The 20,879-nt window shown below is 39.7% G+C and overlaps 1 pseudogene; it reads right to left on the bottom strand.

The window, feature by feature from the left end:
* Positions 1-939: 939 nt before the first annotated feature.
* Positions 940-20,879, bottom strand: part of LOC103196939 — a 33,741-nt pseudogene continuing 13,801 nt past the window's right edge.

Genomic DNA, 20,879 nt, shown 5'->3' with positions numbered 1-20,879 from the left:
TGGGCAATGTACTTACATAGAGGTACCGCTTCAGAAACCCAAGGAATGGTCATGAAGCCTTTAGACTCTGATCAAAGAACTTCTTAAAGACAAAAAGCATTACCTTCTAGAAAGCAGAAGCCTAGAGAACTTCAAGTTCTTATCATATAATGGTCTGGAAGAAATAGTATTAATGTTGAAGCTAGTAAGTCATTTTGAATTTTCTTCAGTTATTGTTGATGTGACAATATAAATTGCTTCAAAAATGTTATTTTATCTTAGGAAATGTATTTTGCAAATATAGAGCAGCAGGGAATTAAGATTTCAGAGGTATAGTCCTAATCTCTGTAGTGAAGTCTTTTCCTAATTACCAAGTTTTACTTTACATGGATACTAATTGCATTTGCTAGAATTTCAGCCATATGCTATGCCTAAGCATCAAATTTCCCTTAATATTATCAAGAGTACATTTTTTTCAGACTTCAGGATACATGCTGGCTTGGCAACAATATCTAATAGAAAATAAAGGTAGCAATATTTTGTCATTTCTAGGAGAAACTCTTTTTATTTTAAATGGAATTATATGGAAAAAATCTATGAATTGCATTGTACATTAAATGTGAAATTGTAGCTAGTATGTCTGTTAGTGAGTAATAAGTAAGCAATATCTTCCTAGGAGCAAATGGAGCTTAGAGGTTAAGCTTGCGTGTTTTGGTGTCAGACAGATTTAGTGTCACAAGTCATGTTTTCACCAGTCTATCAGTCAGGATGAACCAAATAGACTGGAGTGATAAACAACCACTAAGTAGACAAAGATTAATTTCTTGCTCATACCACATATCAAATGTAGATTGTCTGCAGTCTCTGCTCTGCATTGCCCTCCTCCAGACCCAAGCTGACAGAGCTGACATCAATATTTAAAAAATTGATGGCAATTGGAAAATATTACTATGACAAATTTCACACTAACTCTCCAAACTTCTTCTTGGAACGACGCACATCACTTATGTTTTCACTTCCCTGACCAACACAATTTACATGGCCATGTGTAACTTTGAAGAGGCTGGGGAAATGAACTCTGATGGGTGCCTGAAAAAAAGATATCAATTAGGATATTTTTGAATAGCCTCAGTATCAGTGAAACTTACATACTAGTGAGTGACTTTAAGCAAGTTATTTAATATTTCTAGGCCTCACCTTCCTTAACTGAAAAGTAAGATAATAATATCAATACCTATCACATGACATTCCTGTGAAGATTAAATGAGATAATGAAAAGAAAGTACTTAGCAAAATGTTTTGAAAAAGGTAAATGCTCGATAAATGCTAAACCAAACAAACCAAACTCACTGCCACTGAGTCAATTACTACTCATAGTGACCCCTTTGGGTTTCTGAGGTAGTAAATCTTTATGGAAGTAAATTGCCCAGTCTTCCTTCCACAGAGTGACCAGTGGGTTTCAATCGTCAAACTTCTGGTTAGCAGTCAAATGTCTTAGATACTACGCCACCAGGGCTCCTTTAACTCTTCTTATTATAACTAAATAATATTAGAATTTTCCTCAGATGAAAGGATTACAGAGATCTAGTTGGCCTTTCTTTTTTTTTAATAAATGAGGAAACAGAAGCCTAGAGAGAGTAAGTGATTATCTGATAGTGTAGAACCCAGGCCTGAGAACACAACCCTCCATCCTTCCCACTGTGCTGGTTTTTAGTATATATATATGGAAGGCTGGACAATCTACTTCCATAGTGATACCACCTCAGAGACCCAAGGAGGGGTTGCTATGAATTGTACCTGACTTGACAGTAGTAAATTTGGTACATAATGTGTCCACAAAATATTTTTATAATAAAAGACTAGAGAGGTAAATGTATAGTGTAAAGAAATTCCAGATTCTGTAATACTGGAAAAGAAGAAGTACTTTTGGTAAATCCTCTTTATCAATGGGAACTATCCTGAGAGATGGAGACAGAAATAAACAGGGAAGAAACCAGAGAAGCTGCTATACTCTGCATCACTGCTCAAGAACAAAGAGTCACTTGAGCCGACAGGTGGACTAAGAACTGATTATAGAAAATGTCAGGAAAAAAAAGAGCTAAACAAATGTCCACAGCTGCCCTCCTCACAAGCATGATCCCTTCACAAATATATTTCCTGAACTAATCATTCTCACCAGGGACATGCTTTCTCTACTGGGCAGACCATTTTCACCAACTCCCTGGGCATAAAGAGGTTTTGCTTTGGTGAGGTCTTTTCTATACTGTATTTTGCAGAATGCCCACTCTGCATCCAACTTTTGGAAAACATTAGTGCTATGATTTAGGAGCAGAGGTAATTGAAAAACTGTGCTGGTTTTAAAAAAATTTAAAGAACAATTCTACAAAACTCAGAATTTCTGAGACAGCCAGAATTATTTGGAATAGATATGGCACAGGCATAACTTCTCAATTGAGGACACAGAGTTTGGATTAAGAGCAAGTGACCTGGGTTATATCCCTGGCTCCAACTCTTTTAATTATATGGTCTTGTACAAATTACTTCACATCAATACATCTCCATTTTCCTATCAATAACATAGGAATAATAATAATACATAATACCTCATGAGGTTGCTCAAAGATGAAATGAAATCTACCATTAAGAAATGTTAGTTAGAATCATTCTCATCATCACCACACCTTCAATCTCTTTAAAGCCAAATTGAACATTTCCAGAACTAAGTTTTAAAAATAAAATCTATCCTTCCTTTGTAAATTAGATAGCAAATATGAAAATTTTGTGAGTTGAATTAATCCTCTCTCTCAGGATCCTAAATTATGCTGACTTTCTGGTAAGTATGTCTTACTAAATTTTCTAAGGTTAGAAATTTTTTGCATGTGGCAAATTCTCTCAACATGAAGGTACCATGTTTCAGTAAAAAGAATACTAAATTTGGTCATCAAGAAACCTGGATTTTATCCAACAACCTTGTCACTAACAGCTGGATGGTTTCACATTAGTCCCTTAACCCTTCAGGATCTTTGGTTTCTTCATATATTAAATTTAGTAACTAATGAGGCAGAGCAAGTTAAGCAAAGAGGATTTTTTTAAAAAAAGGCTCAATTTGGACAATTGGGAGAATTGTAATACTTCTAATCAAAATGTAGAAGATTATGAAGTTTTAGGATATGAATTTATACAAGCTTTTAGGCAAGTTGAATTTGAGGGTGGTAGTAGAGCTTTTGAGTAGAAATGCAGAAAATGTCAATGTTAGAACCATTCACTTAGACAAAATCTTTAACATTAGAGTGAATAATAAATTTGATTGATAGCGTAGTGCCTAAGGCACTTGACAGCTAACCAGAAGGCTGGCGATTCAAATCCACCAGCCACTCCTCAGAAGAAAGGTTGGGCAATCTACTTCCGTAGTGATACCACCTCCGAAATCCAAGGAGGGTGTCTCTGTGAGTGGGGTCCAAATCGACAGCACATAACAACAACAACTACAACATATAAAAAATCAAAAACCAAACTCACTGCCATGGAGCCAGTTCAACTCATAGTGACCCCTCCTTGGGCTTCTAAGGTGGTATTTATATGGAAGTAGATTGCCCAATCTTCCTTCCCAGGAGTAGCTGGTGGGTTTGAACTGCTAGCCTTCAGATTAGTAGTCAAATGACTTAGGCACTACGCTACCGGAGTACATATAAAGCAAAACAAAAACCAAACTCATTGCCTTCGAATCAGTCCCGACTTACAGCGACCCCTCCTTGGGTTTCCAAGGCAGTATCACACGGAAGTAGATTGCCCAACCTTCCTTCCAAGTAGTGGCTAGTGGGTTTGATATGAAAAACACTAGATGGCCAACAAACAATCTTTGAGAAAGAGTGGTCACAGGAGAATCACAATGTGTAGTACCAGGATTATTAATGGATATGTTTTTGTGGTCAGGCAGTAATGGGGGAAATTGCAAATGAGGGCTGTGTGAACTCTTCAGGGCCTGAAATGATGAAATATAACTTTTGTTAAAGTAGCACATGTTGTTGTTGTTGTTATGTGCCGTCGAGTTGGCCCCGACTCATAGCGACCCCTCCTTGGGTTTCCGAGGCAGTATCACTACGGAAGTAGGATTGCCCAACCTTCCTTCCAAGGAGTGGCTGATGGGTTTGAACCGCCAGCCTTCTGGTTAGCAGTCAAGTGCTTTAGCCACTATGCTACCAGAGCTCCTAAAGTAGCACATAGAGACAAAAAAAGTCTGTGGACCTGATTAAGCATTGCGTAGGCCACCAGCTTTTAACTGCTGGCATCAATGGAAGAGAACATCATTAAAAAGAAATAAAATGACAGTTATAGCAGAAAATTCAAATCACAAGACCAGAAAGCAAAAGTCCATAGAATTTAACCCTTCATAAGTCTTTTCATGGCTTTCAAAAGTGATGCTTCTTTAGTGAAGTGGATGGGTTAGAAGCCATCTTGCTAGAAATCATCAGGAAAGTTGAATGATGAAGAAGTATACAGAAAACCTACAAGTTCAGAAGTGAAAAGAAGGAAAAACTTGATGTGGTAGCCAAAAGGAATAAAGGAGGGTAAAAGAAGAGCAACATGCACTATTTGGAGGCAGAAGGAAGGGAGTCAACTGAGAAGGAATCTGTGAGGTAAAAATCACAGGCAGACATGTAATCAAATGGAATTAAGCTTTGAAATGTTATCAGTCTAAAATAGTGATCATTCTTTAAACATTTGCTTATTTGATAGAGCTATTCACTTAAAAGCAAACTTCGTAAAAGCAACATTTCTGTTTCTAGAATTCATCCTTATTATTTTAAATAAGGATAGATTCTAACAAGAGTCGTGTGCAAGTATTTTGGCAAGTTCCAATACTCCTTGGAGAAACTTGTTTTGCTAAACAGCTGTCTCTTATGCTGTCTCAAAGTGACCTTTCCAACCTTCTACATCCAATCTTTAAGAGAAGGGGGAGATAACAAACTAATTAGACTGGTAGCTTCAGAAAATACAAACTGGCTCACGCCCCCACCATAAAAGCTTACATGCACAAAAATGGAGTATTTAGGCCTGCCCAGCAGGCACATCCAAGACTGCTAATCTAAGGCTTTTCTCTCACACTTAGAATATTGGTTTTACTTTGCTTTGTTTTGAACTTTGGCATACTAAGTAGAAGTATAACAAGTTCATAGAATAAAACATTTGCAGTGATAATATTTACATTCAAAAATTATGTTTGACTAGATCTGGAGATATGATCAGTGGCTAAGACATTTGACTGCTAACCAGAAGGTTGGCAATTCAAACCAACCAGCTGCCCAACAGAAGGAAGATGGGGCAATCTACTTCCATAAAGATTTACCACCTCAAAAACACAATGGGGGTCGCTATGAGTCAGAATCTACTTGATGGCAGTGAGTTTTATATATAAACTCCAATTTTTATAAATATATATGCAAATATACTTATTTGCATATATATACAAATGCAAATAGGAGCTCTGGTGGCTAGTGCCTAATGCATTTAATTGCTAACCAAAAGTCTGGCAGGTCAAACCCACCAGCTACTGCCAGAAGGAAGATTGGGCAATCTTCTTCCCTAGAGATACTGCCTGGTAACCCAAGGAGTGGTTGCTATGAGTCAGACCTGGGCTGTGAGTTTAGTTTGTTTGTTTTAATGCAAATAGACAAACAGCAAAATCTGCTTCAGCTGTTGAAATGTTAAGAATGACTGAAAAGGGAGTCAACATTTTGTGTCACATACACCTATTTCGTAATGGCCAGTTTGTGAAAAATGGCATTTTCTACCTCGGCCCAATACAACGATGTCTTTACTGAACGTAAGTCTCTCAGCCACAATGGGATTGTAGTTATTAATGCCATAAGAGAGATCAATGATAAGATACAATAGAGCTCTGGTAGCATAGCACCTAAGGCATTTGACTGCTAACCAGAAGGCTGGTGTTCAAACCCACCAGCCACTCCTCGGAAGGAAGATGGGGCAATCTACTTCCGTAGTGATACTGCCTCAGAAACCCAAGGAGGAGTCGCTATGAGTAGGGTCCGACTCGAGGGCACATAATAACAACAACAACAACAACATTGGTCACTTGCATCAGAATCATCTGAACTACTTGTTAAAAATGTAGATTCCCTATTTTGATTATTATAGCTTTATAACAGAATTTACTTGACGCCAGTGAGTTTATTTTGTTTTTCATCACATATTTTGAAGTTGGAATGTGAGAGTCTTTCTACCTTGTTCTTTTTCAAGATTACAGCAACATGAACACACATGCACATGAATGTTCAATGTAGTATTATTCACAACAGCTAAAAGGTGGAAATGACCCATCTATCATTGAATGGATGGATAAACAAAATGTGAAATGTTCATATAATAGATTATTAAAGAACAAAAAAACAAACTCACTGCCATCGAGTTGGATCCAACTCATAGCGACCCCCTCCTTGGGTTTCCGAGGCAGTATGACTATAGAAGTAGATTGCCCAATCTTCCTTCTGAGGACCGGCTGGTGGGTTTGAACCGCCAGACTTCTGGTTAGCAGTCAGATGCCTTAAGCACTACACCACCAGAGTTCCCTGCCATAAAAAGAAGTGAAATCCTGATATATGTCACAACATGGATGACATGTTGTGTCATGTGAATAACTCAGTCACAAAAGGACAAGTGAATAACTTGTGAATAAGTGAATAACTCAGTCACAAAAGGACAAGTATTGTATGATCTCACTAATACGAAATACATAAAATAGGTAACTACATAGATATCAGCCTTCAATAGTGGTCACTAGGGCCTGAAGGGACAGGAAATGGGGACAATGTTATTTATGGAGTTTTTGTCTCTGGGAATGGAGAATTTGGCAAAAGACAATGGTGATGGTTGCACCACATGATTAATGTAATTGATATCACAGAATTGTACATGTGAAAAATGTTGAATTGGCAGATGTTGTGTTAGCTATATTTTCAAAATAATTTTGAAAATGAAAATTCCAAGAATTCACCCCAAAGATTCACTTGAATCACTATGGATGAGTTTTTAAGAGTTTGTTTTAATAAGCTTCCAGGTGATTTTTATGAAAACCAAAGTTTGAGAACTAGATGTCAAAATATACAAACAAGTTTTAAATTTCAGCCCTTTATTTCACTGCTCATAGAAAGTAAAAATTAGCATGCCTTTTATGATGTGCCATTTTTTTCCACTCTTTTTTTTTTTTTTTTTATGTGCCATTTTTTTCTTGCAATTTTTTCATCAAAATTTGGAAGTGTATATCCTTGGACACAACAGTTCTAAAATGTGCAAAAGCGTTATATATTTTCATCTTAATTATTCAATCTGTTTCCGTATGCAAATTATTTATGAAGCAGGACTATATGAAAAGGAACATAGTATCAGGACTGAACAAGGACTCTAACTACCTGCAATAACGAGATGATACAACTTTGTTTGCTGAAGATAAAGACAACTTGAAGCACCTACTAATGAAGTTCAAGGATCGTAGCCTTCCATATGAATAATACATGAATATAAAGAAAACAAAATTCCTCACAACTGGACCAATAAACAACATCATAATAAATGATAAAGAAATTGAAGCTGTCAAGGATTTCATTTTATTTGTATCCACAATCAATGCCCGTGGAAGCAGCAGTCAAGAACTCAAACAGCGTAGTTCGTTGGGCACATCCACTGCAAAAGATCCTTTAAAATCTTTTTTTAAAAGGGGAGAGTCATTTATTTGTCATTTACATGAAAACAGAATGTTTGGGGTGGGAGGGAGAACAAGGAGGGAGCTAGCTATCCAGCTGCTTAGATTTCTTGAAGCTGGAATAAGAGCAGCTGGTTTCAAGGTGTAAATCTGGGTCCCCACAGTAATAGGACAATTGTGGTTGACCAGGAGCATTTTATTGAAGCACCATTTACTAAGTTTTATAGCAAGCTAAGCAGGTTTAAGGTTACATTAGAAAGTAACACTACCTGGAACATTTTTTTCTTAAGAGCACAGAACTTAACTGACATGCAGCAAGGCAACCACAAACAGTGTGAGGCCAGACTAAGAGCTGAGGATAAATTTACAAAGAGTGAGCAGGTGAACTCGATGTAGTCAAAGGCCATGGGGAGCACACAGCCTTTGCCATCCACTTGGGGCTTCATGTGGAAGACACAGTAGTCTGCTTGTTCTTAAGTCAGGTTGTGGTATAACTCTTCCTTGGTCACTTATGGCTTTCCCTCTGAGCTGAGGGCATGGAAGGTTCTCTCAATCTCCTCAGTGGACTTGACATTCTCAATTTCATGACTGATCATGAAAGCCATATATTCTTGCAGGGAGACATGGCCATTCCTGTTTGGATCCACAGCTTCTAGGATTGCCTCAACCTCAGGGTCAAGTTCCCATGGCCAGGTCATAGTCCAGGGAGCACAGGCAGGATTTAACTCCTGTTGATTCAGCCTGTCAGATATGTCCTTGCCCAAGTGTTTAAACAATATGCTGAACTCTTTGAGGGCCTCCTCGGTCACATTTGTTATATTCCTGGCCTGACTGTGCTGCTCCAGGTTGTAATGCATGCACATGCCAAGCCGGTCCAGCTGTTCCCACTGCTGGGCCAGGCCCACAGTGCTGTGCTCCATGTACTTGTCCAGTATAAGTGCTTCCTCCATGGTGGCCCCCTGGTCCTCAGTCTTCTTGACTTGATTCCGTATGGCTCACATCTCTTGGTATTTGCATTTGGTAGTGTCAAGCTGGGATTTAAGGGTCCACCAGGCAGGCACATTGAGGAGATATGTTCTGGTCTCTTGAATCCACTGGTGGAAGGTGCTGACATGCTAAGCAAACTCCTTCCAGTACTGCTTCTTCTACAGCTCCAGCTCACTTCCTTGATGAATTTCTGCAGATTCCTCCAGATTTCCTCCAAGACCTCCCTGGTGAACAAGGTGTAGGGGTTGGAGACCACACAGAAACTCTTGATCTGGTGATCCAGCTTGGCCATCTGGTTGAAGTTGGCTTGGGCTGAAGGAGGAGATAACTAAAGGTGTCATGGGCCAAAGGCAGGCTTTGATTTCTTCCAGGGAGTTGCAGTGCACCAGATCTGTTAAATCCTTCTCTGAATTTTCAAACCAGCTGCTGAAGGCAGAAGCCTTTGCAACTTCTTCAGGGTGGCTGAGTTGGCCAAAATCTGGCTCCACTTTTCATAAGGGAGGCATGCTGGGCCTCGATGGTCTTTGACTGAATGTGCTTAGCGGCCAGCAGCTCATCTTTGAGGGCAGTGATATTGGCTATGCCTTCCTGGTGGAAGGCCTGGAGGCCAGTATCAAAAGTTTCCTGTTTGGTAAGGAGAGCTTGGACAGAAGATGGATCTAGGCCATAGTCATCTATCTTTAAGCTGTTCTCCTTTTCACCAATCCAGGACTCCACCACATCAGCCTTCCAGTTGAACTGAAGGAAGGTACAGTTCTCATCAAGTTTTGCCTTCCTCTGGGCTGCAGCTTTCTCCAGGTTAGATATTTTCCCATTTAAGCCCTTCATCTTTGAAGAGATGTTCTCCTCATGGTGACTGTTCTTCTTAATGAGGTCTTGTCCATTAATGCAGACATCATTCATACAATCCTTGTGGACAGTGAAGTCTGTCTCAAAAGCTTCATGCTTCTTCAACAATCCCTGGATAGCAGCAAGAGTGTTGCCATAATCTTCACTGGCCACCAGGGTAATTTTTTCATTGATCCAGGCTTCTTCCTCTTCCACATTGGCCACAAACTGTTGATATTCCAAGGACTCTTCTAGCTGCTGACCCTGAGCTGTTGCCAGCTGCTCAGCTCCTCCCAGTGTTCCACAAACTATGTCAGACACTACTGAATCTCTTCCTTCCTAATAGTGTTATCATCAGATAACTTCTTTCCAGTGTCCAGGACACCCTGAATTGTGGGCTCATGAGCTGCCAGTTCTGCATTCAGCTATGTGTGCTTCTTTCTCAGGTTCTAACACCTGTTAAGTCTTTGCCATAGTCCTCAGAACTCACCAGCAACTTATTTTCCTTCATCCAGGACTCCTCATCAACCATGTCATGGAAAGACTGGTGCAGGTGATTGGGATTCAGTCAGTTTGGCTTGCTGGGAAGCTGCCTTGATCTTCTGGAGGCAACTGCTGGTGGAGTCTTCCTTGTCCTTTACTTGGGAAGTGTTGAAGGCACTGCTGGTCATCAGGCTGTCTGCTTGACTGTTTAGGTCCTTCAGGTGATCCTTATGGATAGAAATGTCTGCCTCTGGCAGTTGATGTTTCTTCAGCAGGTTCACAGAAGCCAGGTTTTTTCCATAATCTTCAGATGCTAGAGGGCTTCCACCTCAGAGAGTCAAAAGTCAAAGTCTTTGATTCCAGTGTTGAAGTTCTGGTGTTTGTTGGCTTTCTTCAGTTTCTGGCTTTTTTTCCAGCTGACTTCTGTACCAAGAATTGCTGCTGGTCAGCTAAGGCAGCCAGCCAGGCCTTGACAGCATCTTTACCTCCAGCACAGGCCCCACACTCAAGTGGGGGTTCCCCATGTCTGTGACTGCAGATCCAGTCAGCACTGGCGTGTAGCTCTGCTTGGAAGGCCTGGTGCTTCTGGTGCTTGTTCAGCAGCTTGGAAAGCTGGATGTTGGTGGAATCCTTGTAGGATTCATCACATGCTGTGTGTAACTTCTCACTGACCCAAACCTCAATCTCATCCATATCCCTGCTGTACTGTCTGAAATTCTCTTAGTTTTGACACTTTTCTCAATCATTTGGGTTTTTAGACATCATCACCTGTCTAAAACCTCATTACAGTGACTAGAAATGTCTCCTTTAGTATAATGACCAGCAAAAGATTGCAGCAAAAGATTACAGATTAGCAATCTTCTCTTCTTGGACATTAATTGCTTTGTTAAAGTCTTCATGTTTTTTGATCAGAGCCTCCACACTGTCCACTGAGTGTCCTTTGTATTCAGTATTCAGGAAGGCCTCCCAGGCAGCCATCCAGTTCTCTGCTTTCTCACAGTCCTGATGAAACAGCTGCAGTTCAAGGCACTGATCCAATATCATCCTGTACTGAACCCAAGCCTTCTCCAGATCTGCACGTTCCTGATCTAGAATATCTCATTTCTACTTGATCTCTGAGCTGACATAGTGTCCATCAGCAAACAGCTGCTGCCCAAACAGCTCAAATGCCTGGGAAGTTTCTATTAGGTGTTCCTGGTGTCACTCCAGCAAAGCTTCAGCTCCAGTGACATCCTTGACTAGCTCATCTGAGGATACAAACCTATGTATTCCATTGATCCAAGACATGAATTCCCAGAAATCACTACGGAAGTGCTACAGGTCATGGAAGTCACCCAGCTTGACCTTGTGTTGGTCTGCACATTTTCCCAAGCTGTCCCAGGCCTGGTTTAACTTGGTGCATTTTTCCTGTGGGTCCTATGCTGACTCAGGATGGGACTGGTTTAGGTGCTGTACTGTTTCCCCAAGGAAATTTACTAGTCATCAAGAGCAGTGAGATCTCTCTCGAAGCCCTTGTGCTTGTGCTGCACGGCTTGGATGCTGGCCAGATTGTGGCCATATTTGTCTGTGTTTAACTCCTGATTCTTCTCTTCAATCTATTCTTTGGTTTCATCCACATCTCTGTGGAACCTCTGCAGTTCACGGGTGCTGCCCAAGAGCTTGCTCCTCTTCTCAGCCAGCTATCGCAGGGATCACCAACGGTCATTCAGCTTCTTTATAGAATTGAAAGTGGTCATGTTGTGAACCATCAGGTGAGCAGACTTCCATGGGGAAGCTGTCTTGGAATCAGCTGCATCCCTGGGCATCATGTCATACACCTTCTGTTGCTGTACTGCCTGCACCTCCTCTGCCATTAGACCTTCAAACTCCAAATCTTCAGCCACTTTGTTAATGTCCTTCAACTGTGATTCATTGGCCTTCATATCCCCCTGGAAGTCATCAGACTCCTTCTGTAGCACCTCGACCTGCTCCAACTTTGTTCTGACCTCTTCATTTGTCAGAGCGGCTTCCTCCTCATTGACCCACTGCTGTAGTTCATTTGCTTTACAGGACAACATAAACTTCTTGCAACTTTTCTTCAGCATACTTTTATGCTTCTCACCAAGTTCCAGCAGAGAATGATATAGTTCTCTCACATGTGTCATACACAGAGATAACACTGCCAGCCTCCTTAGTTATGTGTCTCTGATTGTCGATTTGCTTCTGCCACAGTGCTATGTTACCTTGCTCCTCCAGGAGATTCTCTCATGATGCTTACCAGGTGGGGTCCAATTTGTTCACATATGCAACTGGCATAAAACCCTAATGGTCATTCATTTCCATTTTCTACCAGGCCTTGTTGCTATTGAGTAGGGTGAGAATATCTTAAAAAACAAAGATGTTACTTTGATGACTAAGGTGTGCCTGACCAAGCCAGTCTTTTCAATCACCTCATGTTTATGAAAGCTGGACAATAAAAAAAGAAGATGGAAGAATTGAGACATTTGAATTGTGGAGTTAGCAAAGAATAATAAATATACCATGGAAGTCCTAAAGAACAAACAAATCAGTCTTGGAGGAAGTACAGCCAGATTTCTCCTTAGAAGAGAAAATAACAATACTTCATCTTGCTTACTTTGTACATGTTATCAAGAGGAGTCAATCTTTGGAGAAGGACATCATGTTTGGCAAAGTAAAGTTTCAGGGGAAAAGAGGGAGACCTTCAAGGAAATGGATGGACACAATGACTGTAACAATAGGCTCAAACATAGCAATAATTGTAAGGATGGCTCAGGACTGGGCAACAGTTTGTTCTGTTATACATAAGGTCACTACGAGTCAGAACTGATTGTACAGCAACTAACAACTGGTAGCAACCACATCCAAAGGAGTAATTGGATATTCAAAGACATATGCACAAAAATATCCATTTTAAAACTGGCTAATTTAGTATAAAAATGGTAATAACCTGTGGTAGTTAAGGTTATATGTCAGCTTGGCTGGGCCTGATTTTGAGTGGCTGGGCATCTGGTTGTAGTTATTCCCCATGATAAGACTGGCAATCAACTCCATGCTAGAATATGACATGAGCAGCGAGTAGCTGCTTTAGCGATGTGTCTGCTTCCCACATATAAGGAGGATATTTGGGAATCGTATCTAGCTTTTGGTGCACTTGAACCCTGCATGTAGCCAAATCTTCATTCAGTAACTTGACATGCTCTGCCAATCTTGGGACTTTCAATGAACTTGAATTAATAGTCTGTCATGTGGTTTGGTAACATCGGGACTGTGCCTTTTTACTTGTCAACCTCAGGTTTGTCAGCCTCAGCAGCCAGTAGCTGCCTAAGTGAAGAATGCCTCCAGGTCCAGTGGACTGGGACCAGGAGGCAGAGCTGAAGCCCAAGGTTGAGGGGCTTTCACCCAGCCCCTAGAGGCTGACACTTTGAACTTGGACTTAAATCCTCCAAAATTGTAAGAGAATAAACTCCTGTTTGTTAAAGCCATCTCATTTGCGGCATATTTTCTGTTAGAGCAGCACAGAGGTAACCAAAACATAACCTAATTGTTTGTCAAAAGACTTTGATTAAATAAACTATATTCACTTAGTTAGGACTTGTTATGTACAAGGTGGGAGTCCCTGAATGACACAAACAGTTAAGTGCTCAGTTACTAACTGAAAGTTTTCAGTTTAAACTTACCCAGAAGCACATCAAAAGAAACGCCTGGTAATTTTCTGAAAAGTCACAACTATGAAAATCCTATGGAACAGTGAAGTTCTACTCAGAAATCCATGGTGTGGTCATGCATGAATCAGAGTCAACTCAATGGCAACTGATTTGGTTAATATTTTTTTTTATGTGCTAGGCATTATTCTAAGCATTTCAAAAGTAGCAAGTCATTTAATCCTCACAACAACTCCATGATGTGAGTGATAATATTATTAATCCCATTTTACAAATGGCCAAGCTGAGGTGTGGAGTAGTAAGTTACAAGCTATAAATCTGATTAGTCTGGCTCCATAGTTCACGGATTTAACCCTGCACTATCTGCCTTTCTCAACCTTGTGCTGCCTTCACATGCTCATTATATGAAAGGAGTAAATACTATGCTTGATATGGCCATATTGTGTAAAAAGGCATATTTATAAGTGCATTTTTAAATGAAAGGATTTTTGTGATAATATTAAAAAAGAATAGGTATTAGAAGCAAATATCTCAAATTGAAGATGGTGATCTATGAGTGAGTGGGATTGTGGGTTGTTTCTGTTTTCCTCTTTTTTTCTAGTCTATGGGCTCTTTTTCTTCTTTTTTTTTTGGTAATGACATATATTGCTCTTGGAAAAAAGAAAAAGAAAAAAGCAGTATGAGAATGTGCCTAACACACAAACATATTCATATATGTACTTCTTTGTAAGAATGAATTTTAAGCATAAGCAGATTAAATTATAAATGAAGAGGAGGAAAATAAATTTTTATATTCCAACATTTCTCACCTTCTTCAATATTACTCCACTGTTTCTAGACTGTTAGTCTTCTCGGGCTTTTTATTCATGAACAAGCTAGTATAGGTACCTTTGTTTTTCCCCCTTAATTAGAAATTTTATTTTCTATTCAGTGTTTCTTTATCTTCACCAGAAAGATAAGATTTTCTTTTCTGAATTAATAATGCTCTTTGCCTCATCTATAAATCAAAAAGTGATGGTTTTATTTCATTATCTTTTAGGGAAGGCAGATTTATTCAGAACTCTCTGACTTATATTGTGCAGATAAACCAATCAGCTGTGATTCAGTCCAAGGTGACAAAATTTATAAGGACCTCAAGTTTGATATCCCACCAAACTCTGAGCAAAGTAACGTTGGGTTAAATGAAAGTTATAACTAAAACAATTCTTGAATTTATATCTGTCATTTGATATAAACCCAGTCTCTTCTTCCTATTTCAGGAAGGACACTTTACTTGTCTAAAAGTAGTATAAAAAGAATAAATAACCATGGCCAAAATTAATTTATTGTAGAATTGCTAATTTTCTAGACAATCATTAAGCATTAACTCATAAGCATTACTTTTCTCTTTAGAAGTGATTTTTTATGAAATTCATTTTATGACCACATATTATGTATTTTTCTACCACTATAATTATGATAGGAGCTCTAGTAGCACAGAGCGTAAGGCAGTTGACTGCTAACCAGAAGGCTGGCGATTCAAACCCACCAGCCACTCTTCAGAAGGAGGGTTGGACAATCTACGTCTGTAGGGATACTGCCTTGGAAACCCAAGGAGGGGTCACTGTGAGTCGAATCTGACTCGACAGCACAGAACAACAACAACATAATTATGATAATTTTATATTTTCCTGTTTTATATCAAACATATAAATCACCTTGATTGTTAAATGTAGAAGAGTATTTATGGGGTGATTGTAACATTTAAAAGCATACCAAGAATTACATTCTCTAAAATATTCAGTGTAATTTACAAGGAATCATAAATCTTTGAAAAGTATTTTGTTGCTGTTATGTGCCGTCGAGTCGTCCCCGACTCATAGCGACCCCTCCTTGGGTTTCCAAGGGAGTATCACTATGGAAATAGGACTGCCCAACCTATATCAAGTGACTATATTTAGGATCAAAGTCTCCAGGATTTACATGGGTCAAGGAGAAGTAGTTATTGCAACAAGTTCCAAAATAACTTAATAGTTATTGTTGGGTAATTAAATTTATCTCTCATTTCAGATTGGGAGGGGGTGGGAAGAGAAGGACAAGATTTATACATGAGTCATCATTGTGCTCCCCACATCATTGAGCATAGATCCTGCTCTTAGCAGATATGTTGGATAAAATACAATATATTGCTTAGTCTTTTATTGTAATGTTTGTCCCATTTTAAGTTTATAAAACCCCCTCACCCCAAATTCTGATCTTTTTACAAATTCTTTCTTACATTACACCTCACATTAAAAAAAAAAAAAGCACTCCTTCTTAGTATCTAAGCATAAAACCAGGTACCAGTTGCTGTAGAATCCATTCAGCCTGATGAATATCCTTGTGTGTCAAAGTAGAACTGTGCGCCATAAAATCAAAAGCTGATTTTTCAGAAGTAAATCATCAGATCTTTCTTTCAAGACACCTCTGGGTGGACTAGAACTTCCAACCTTTTGGTTATCAGCTGAATGTGTTAATGGTTTGCACCATCCAGAAACTCCATCTAAGCATATAGTATCAAAATAATCTAGAAAGGGGGAGGGGGGGGAGACTCAAATGTTTTCATCAGATCCATGAATTATAGGTAGCCCACTCAGTAGGAAAAAGTATCCTGGAAAAGTTGGCTAATATTGAAATTCAAATGGTTTTTAAAATTGTATGATCCTTTAAAAGAAAGTCACCATCTTAGTGGAAAAGGCACTGGTTTGTGAGTTAGAGCATCTTTTTGGCTCTCATCTGAGTCATGTCATCATGTGTAAAATGGGGACAATAATAATGATCTCTTAGAATTATTACCAAATCAAACTCACTGCCATCTAGTCAATTCTGACTCATAGTGACAGAGTAGAACTGCCCTATAGGGGTTCCAAGGCTATAAATCTTTGTGGGAGCAGACTGTCTCATCTTTCTCCCTGGAATGTTGTTAGGTTCCAACCACCATCTGGTTTGCAGCTGAATGCTTTAACCACTCTGCCACCACAACTCCTTCTTAGGATTATTCTCATTCACTGCCGTTGAACTGATTCCAACTCATAATGACCCCCTTTGGGTTTCTGAGGCAGTAAATCTTTATGGAAATTGTTTGTCTCATCTTCCTTCCATGGAGCTGAAAGGATTGAACCACCAACCTTCTGGTTAACAGTCAAAAGCCTTAGGCACCGCTCAACCAGAGGTCCTTTTAGGATTATTGTTGTTGTTGTTATGTGCCGTCGAGTCAAACCCGACTCATAGTGACCCCTCCTTGGGTTTCCGAGGCAGTATCACTATGGAAGTAGGATTGCCTAACCTTCCTTCCAAGGAGTGGCTGGTGGGTTTGAACCGCCAGCCGTCTGGTTAGCAGGCAAGTGTCTTAGCTACTATGCTACCAGAGCTCACTTAGGATTATTAGGAGGTGGTAACTAATGCATATGAAATTGCCTGCACATAATCAATTTACAATGAATGCTAGTTTCTTTCCCCTTGGGCAATAAAAGAAAATATCTGCTGACATTTCAATATAATAGTTATTTTTCATTCTTCCTGCAAATATTTATTGAACAACTCAGTTGATGTTTGGACTTGAAAACAGAAGACAGTTAATGTATTCCAAGTATGAATATTTTATTTTATTTTTCAAATAGCTTTATTGACATGTAAGTAACAAACCATAAAATTCACCCATTTTAAGCATACATTTTAAGAATTCTTAATAAGTTTACAGAGTTGGACAACTATCACTGTTACCTAAAAGTATGTCTATGCTGTGTGCAACTCTCATCAGTAGAAACCACACAGAGATGAGGAAAAGAGACCCAACTCACTGCTGTTGAGTTGAATCCGACTTATAGCGACCCCTCTTTGGGTTTCTCAGCCAGCTGAGGAAAAAAAAAAAAGTTGCTATAGTCTCCTCCAGTCTCTAACAGTCCAATAATTCTGGTCTTTTTTTTTTTTTAATGAATATTAGTTTCTTTCTATGTTTTTCTCATTCTAAATGGAACTTCTCTTCCATCCTTGGCCAGAAAAGTTGGTTAGTGGTGGTTGGGAACCATATAATTCTTCTGGTCTCAGGTTAGAAGAGGCTGTGGTTTATGTGGGCTACTAGTCATGTGGACTAGTTTCTTCCTTAAGTCTTTGGTTTTCTTCATTATCTTTCACTCTGGATGAGTAGAGACCAGGGGTTGTAACTTAGATGGGCACTCCCAACCTTTTTAAAACCTAGGCACTACTTACCAAACTAGAGGGTAGAACATTAACTTTATAAACTATGTTATGTCCATTGGCTAAGTTATCCCACACAAGACTATGATCTTAAGCCCTTCAACCCAGTTAACCAATTCCACTATTTATTTATGTATCTAGAAAGGTGATCCAACAGAATGTGGAAATTATTGAACAATATCATTCATATCACACAAAAGTAAAATCTTACTGAAGATAATTCAAAAATAATTGCAGCAGTATATTGACAAAGAACTTCCAGAAACACAAGCTAGATTCAGAAGAGGACATAGAGTGAGGGATATCATAGCTGATGTAAGATGGATCTTGGCTCAAAGCAAAGAATACCAGAAAGATGTTTATTTGTGTTTCATTGATTACACAATGGCATTCAATTGTGTGGATCATAAAAAATTGTGGAGAACATTGAGAAAAATGGGAATTATAGAACACTTAATTGTACTCATAAGGAACCTGTACATAGACCAGGAGGCTGTCATTTGAACAGAACAGGGGGATGGTTTAAAATCAGGAAGGGAAATAAATAAATAAATAAAATCAGGAAGTGAGTATGTCAGGGTTGTATCATTTCACCATACTTATTCAATCTGTATGCTGAGCAAATAATTCAAGAAGTTGAACTGTATGAAGAAGAACGTGGCATCAGGATTGGAGGAGGCTTATTAACAACCTACAATATGCAGATGACACAACTTTTGTTGCTGAAAGTGAGCATGATTTGGAGCACTTACAGAAGAAGATTAAAGACTATAGCCTACAGTGTATATTGATTACACCTTATTATAGAGAAAATAAAAATCCTCACAACTGGACCAATTAGCAGCATATGATAGATGGAGAAAAGATTGAAGTTGTCAAAGACTTCATATTACTTGGTTCTACAATCTACACTAATGGAAGCAGCAGTCAAGACTTCAAAAGATGTATAGCATTGGGCAAATCTGTTGCAAAAGACCTCTTTCAAGCACTGAAGAACAAAGATTCCTCTTTGAAGACTAACATACACCTAACCCAAGCCATGGTATTTTCAATCACTTTATATTTGTTTTTTTGGTTGTATATGCATGAAAGAGCTGGACAATGAATAAGGAAGATAGAAGACAAGTTGATGCTTTTGAGTTGTACTGTGTTGACAAAGAATACTGAAAGTACCATGGACTGCTAAAAGAACTAACAAATCTGTCCTGGAAGAAGCCAAACTGCTCCTTGGAGGTGAGACTGGCCAGGTGATGGTCTGTTCCACAATCATCTCACCTACTTTGGTCATTTTGTCAGAAGGGACTGTCCTCTAGAGAAGGATGTCATGCTTGATAAAGTGGAAGGTCAACGAAAGAGAAGAAGGCCCTTGACAAGACAAATTGAAATAGTGGCTGCAGCAGTGGGCTCAGGTATAGCAGGGATCATGAGGCTGGCACAGGGTTAGGCGGTGTTTTGTTCTATTGTATATGTAAGGTTGCTATGAGTCAGGGACAACTTGATAGAACATAATAACAACAACAGGAAGTATCTGTAACTGTACCTGCTATATGCTTTATTATAAAGGAGCTCTGGTGGCTTAGTGAATAAGGTATTAGACTCCTAACCAGAAGACTGGAAGTTCAAAGTCACCAGCTGCTCTATAGGAGGATGATGAGGCAATCTACTTCTGTAAAGATTTACACCTTGAAATCCCAATGGAGGTTGCTGTGAGTTGGAATCAACTCAATGGCAGTGTTTTTTTTTTGTTTGTTTGTTTGTTTGTTTGTTTTTGGTTTATGTATATAGGTGCAACACACACAAACATGTATTTACATATGCTTATAGATATACCTATTCTTACACGTATGGCTTCTTGTAGACATATACGTTGCATATGTTGTTGTTTTTATGTGCCATCAACTTGGACCCAACTCATAGCGACCACTCCTTGGGTTTCCAAGGCAGTATCACTATGGAAGTAGATTGCCCAAACTTTCTTCCAAGGAGTGGCTGGTTTTGAGCCACCAGCCTTCTGGTTAGCAGTCAAAAGCCTTAAGTACTACGCTACCAGAGCTTCTTCTACCCATGTAACCATTTGGAGTCAGCTGCAGGGATCCAGGTGAGGAGAGGGAAACCAGGCACACTCAAAGCAGCAGGGTGCGAGAACAGAAGAAAGGAGAGGAAAAGGCCCAGGGATTGAGACAGACAAGGAGTGAGCCACAGGGATCCAGGTGAGGAGAGGGAACCCAGGCCACATCCCAAATTGGCAGTGTGGGAGAGTGGGAGAAAGAAGAGGAAAAGACCCAGGAACCAGGAAAGACGAGAAGTGAACCGCAGGGATACAGGTGAGGAGAGGGAACCCAGGCATTCCCAAAGCTACAGGGTGAGAGACTGGGAGAAAGGAGAGGAAAAGGCCCAGGAACCAGGACAGAGGAGGAGTCAGCCACAGGGATTCAGGTGAGGAGAGGGAACCCAGGCCACTCCCCAAAGTGGCAGGGCAGGAGAACGGGAGAGAGGAGAGGAATAGGCTGAGGGACCGGGACAGAGCAAGGTGTCAGCTGCAGGAATCCAGGTAAGGGTGGTAGGAGAGGTTTCCAACAGGGAGACAAACTTATCTGTCAGTTTGTCTTACCATGGTGACGTGTTGATATGAGCTTTGAGGCTGAGCCACTGGTGTTTCAAACCCAGCAGGATATACATGGTGCATAGGTATCAGTCCAGCTTACAGACTGTGACAGACTAGGAAGAAGGAAGAGGCCATCCACTTCTCAAAGAATTGGCCAGGGAAAATCTTATGAATAGCAAAGAAACACTGTCTGATACATTACCACACAACTTTGTGAATAGTCTGGATAGGTTAGAAGGTTCTCAAAATAGGACTGGGAAACAGCTGCATCATCAGAGTAAACCCAGCCTTACTTATATGGATAAGGTAAAGCTTTTGAGACCTCCATTTGCTGATGTGGCACCACTCAAATTGAGGAGAAACAGCTGCAGACATCCATTAATCACCAGAACATGGAATGTAC

Source organism: Orycteropus afer, unplaced genomic scaffold, assembly GCF_000298275.1.
Source record: "Orycteropus afer afer isolate SDZICR_OR568_19922 unplaced genomic scaffold, OryAfe1.0 scaffold00071, whole genome shotgun sequence".
Classification (NCBI taxonomy): Eukaryota; Metazoa; Chordata; class Mammalia; order Tubulidentata; family Orycteropodidae; genus Orycteropus; species Orycteropus afer.
Note: the sequence above shows the minus strand (reverse complement) of the source record. Positions and strands in the feature narration are given on the sequence as shown.